Source organism: Tamandua tetradactyla, chromosome 15 (genome assembly GCF_023851605.1).
Source record: "Tamandua tetradactyla isolate mTamTet1 chromosome 15, mTamTet1.pri, whole genome shotgun sequence".
In the NCBI taxonomy this organism is placed as follows: domain Eukaryota; kingdom Metazoa; phylum Chordata; class Mammalia; order Pilosa; family Myrmecophagidae; genus Tamandua; species Tamandua tetradactyla.
The window spans coordinates 52,121,110-52,125,516 of record NC_135341.1 but is presented as its reverse complement, the minus strand read 5'-3'; positions in this window follow the sequence as shown (position 1 = coordinate 52,125,516).

Below are 4,407 nucleotides of genomic sequence, written 5' to 3'. Positions count from 1 at the left end.
TGTTCTTTGAAGTTTTACTCCTTGAATTAGAAAATGTCGTAAGTTTAATGGTTCTTTTTAGTTAATTATGCATGCAAATCCTTCCACCATTTTTCCTACTACACTCCAGTTTTTTTAAAATAAATATATAATGTGTGTGTATGTGCATGATTATAAATGTATAGTCTCTGTCTGAATTTTACCTTTCTTGTTAAATACACCTTTCATTTTATCACTTGCCATTTAGTTCTGCTTATATACATTTTACATTACAAAATATGCTAGGTTTTAGGTAATAAAATCTGTAATATTCCTGCAAAAGGTAGCTGTGCTTACTTATAATTATGCCTACGAGTCACCCCCAGAGAACCTTTTTCATTTTGCAGATACGGCCTCTGTCTTCTCTAAGCCAAGTCAGAAAAAAGCAGGTAAACTCACTGTCCTCCCCTCCACCCACACGTGGGACATGATGCCCAGGAATGTAAATCTCCCTGGCAACATGGGACAGAATTCCTGGGATGAGCCATGGCCTAACATCATGGGATTGAGAAAGCCTTCTTGATCAAAAGACAGAAAAGAGACCAAATAAAGTCTCAGTGGCTGAGAGATTTCAAACAGAATTGAGATGTTATCCTGGAGGTTATTCTTAGGCATTATATAGATATCCCTTTTTAGTTTATGGTGTATTGGAGTGGCTAGAAGGAAGTACCTGAAGCTGTTGAGCTGTGTTCTAGTAGCCTTGAATCTTTTTTTTTTTACATGGGCAGGCACTGGGAACCGAACCTGGGTCCTCGGGCATGGCAGGCAAGGCATTCTTACCTGCTGAGCCACCGTGGCCCATAGCCTTGAATCTTGAAGATGATTGTATAACTATATAGCTTTTACAACGTGACCATGTGATTGTGAAACCTTGTGTCTGAGGCACCTTTTATCCAGGGTATGGACAGATAAGTAAAAAGACAAGGATAAAAATAAAGAAATAGGGGGATAAACGGTAAAAAAAATGGGTAGGTTAAGGGTAATGGGTATAGGATGAATGAGTTTTTTCTTTTTATTTCTTTCTCTGGAGTGATGCAAATGTTCTAAAAATGATCATGGTGATGAATGCACAACCATGTGCTGATATTGTGAGTCACTGATTGTACACTATGGATGGACTATGTGTGTGTGTGAAGACTTCTCAATAAAAATATTTTAAAAATCTACCAGCATTTTATATTATAGTTTCTGAGTCTAATGTCATAGCATGAAATACATTCAGCAACCTAAAATTGTCTCGCCTTTCAGTATTTAAAAAATTCATTTTATTACAATTGATATTAATCCATCTGTACTTAATTTGGTGTTAGACAGAATTCTAACATACTGCTCCAACTTGTCCAATCACAATTTATTGAATTAATTATTTTACCTGCTGCTTGAAATTCCAATTGTATTATGCAATAAGTTCTTATAAGTTCTTGTACCTATTTCTCAACTACACAGTCATTTTCATAGCTCTGCTTGTCTTTAACTACACTGAATTTTGTCCTCATTTCTCTTTAGTGTTCTTCATATTTTTTTCTTATGGATGAGCTATAGAATAATTTTGTCAAGTTCCTCATCAGACTCCAATTAGATTTTAAGTAGAATCAATTTGAATAGAATTAGCATACATACAGAATTGAATCTATGCATCTAAAGATGTTATAAGCATGAGTTTCTGTGTAAAAGCTATTTCTATCGATCCAATAATCAGTCGTAGTTAAATTATACAGTTTTTTTTAAAATGATTCAAGTAGAATTATAATTTTATTTTCTATTGTTATAATGATTAGGACCTTTATCATCCAATTTCCATCCAATTTTCTTACAAGCTCTTGAAGTTTATGTATCATTTTTTTAAACAGTTCTCAATGAATTATCTTATTGATTCCAATAGTTTTAAGTTTATTTTCTGTAGTTTTTAAAGAAATATTATTAGTAGTAATGACTTATTTATTGTGCATTTATTATATGCTAGGCTTTGTCTAGACATTTGACATTTATTCAATTAAAATTATAATAATTTATTCCTCTTATTATGTAATCTTTCTGATTGCAATGATCTTGGCAAAAAGAGCTAGGTCAATGACAAATCACGATGCTGATAGTCTATTTTTATTATTGACTTCATTGGAAATACATTGATTATTTTACTAGTATGTTAAATATCAACTATTAATTTGAGATAGAATGTAGAGGTTATATGCTACTTTTATGATACTGAGAATTTTTATAGGATGTGTATGTGTTTTGGTTTGTTAAATCTGCTGAAATGCAATATACCAGAAATGGACTGGCTTTTAACAATGAGGATTTATTAGGTTACAAGTTACAATTCTAAGTCCATGAAAAATGTCCAAATTAAGGTATCAAGAAGAAGATAACTTCTCTGAGGAAAGGCTGATGCACATGGCAACTAGGCATGTCTCTCTACTGGGCTCTGTTTCAATGGCTTTCTCTCAACTCCTGTGGGTCCTTGCTTGTTTCTCCTGGGGCATTTCTCTTTCTCCTAACTCGGTGACTCTGGGCTCTCTCCTTTTATCCTGTCATGAAAGACTCCAGTAAAGGATTAAGACTCACCCTGAATTCGGTGGGTCATGTCTCCATGGAAACAAACTAATCGTAAGTTTGCACCCATAATAAGTCTGCCCCACGAGAATGGATTAAGAGAGCATGGACTTTTCCAGGGTACATAACAGATTCAAACCAGCACAATATGTTATAAAAAAAATTATAAGAAATATTTTATATATAATCAAATGTGTTTTCAGCTTTTTTAGCATCTACTGTAAGGATCACATTTTTCCCTGTAACATATCAATAGGCTGCAGTCCTATTAATATATCAGTTTTATGAGGTTATATAAAAATTTAAATACTGCATTAATATTTTATTCTTAAAATTAATAAAAATGTTTTAATAAGTGCTATTAATTCCTAGGTTAAATAGTTTCCTGCTTTTACTGGTTTTTCCTTCTGTGTATCTTATCTACATATAGAACCATATGTATATATAGTTGTTGTTTATATCGATGACATTACAAATAAAAAGCAAAATCCTTTTTCTAATGGAATTTTATTCCCAAGAAATTTTACCCTCATCAGAATTAATTGGAAAGCATTATGACATTGTATTTGTTTCAGAACATATATATAGCACAAAAATTATCTGATATAATTTACTCATAAAACATGTTTATAGGATCTTTTAAAGAGTAATTATTAAGAATTTTTGGACATTTACAACTAATTTAATTGTCATTGCTCTATTCAGGTATATACATTTTATTGAGCCAGATTTGTTAATTCATAGTTTCATAAATGTTTAGGCTCCATTCAGATTTGTGGTTATATCACCTTTGTAATTGTTAATATAGTTTATTCTATTTCTTGATTTTCCCATGAAAAATTTCAACTGAAAGCTGTGTCCTTCATTAAGTTTTCTGAAGAATAAGCTGCTAAGTTTAGTTATCAGTTCTACTATTGTTCTGTTTTGAACTTAATTTCTACTTTTGTCTGTATTCATTCTTTTTACTTACTTCTTTTAGAATTATTGTATGTTCTTGCTTATTGGGTGAATAGTTGATAAATATATATTTGCCTTTCTTCAGTAATAAGCTCATATGAAACTATGATTTCTCAGGAAGCATAATATTTGCTCAAGCACTTCTTTCGATGTATAGTGTTGTAATTAACTTTTTACACTTAAGAAACATGGTTTGATGTTTTCTTTCCAACTCTAACTTAACTTTCTTAGGAGTTTGTGAATTTGTGGGTGTTTAGGGATATGTAATGATAGGCTAGGCTAGGCAGTGTTAACAAATAAATCTTGACTTCTCAGCCTCTTAAAACAGCTGAGCTTTATTTATTTCTCCCCATCTCATTCTAGTTAGCTTTCTCTTCCTGTCTGCTCTCCTGCAAAGGTGACTCAGGAATCTGATCTGCTTCCATGTTGCAAATCTATTATCACAGAGTCCCTCCTTCTCAGCTTCAAATGCCAAGAATGAAAATAAACAGATTTTTTTCTCTCTATGTTCCCACAGACAGGAACTCAGTTACATGGTTCCAATCTGACAACATGGGAGGACACAAAATGGAGTCTTCCTCTTGTGCCCAGGAAAGAGAAATATTTAGCATTTCTATGTCACAGAATACATGTTCATTTTCCAATCATTTCATTAATTTATCCCTTCCTATTAATTTTGCAACTTATTGAATTGTGGCTGGAAAACAGACTGAAAAATTAAAATTTATTGAGCTTTTCTTGAACTGGATTTAATTAATTTTAGTAAATGATCCATAAATATTTAAAAGTATGTAAATTATTTCAAGGATAGAAAGTTTGATATATATCTGTTAATCAAGCACATTAATTTTATTCTGAAAATCTCCTACATATCTCTGA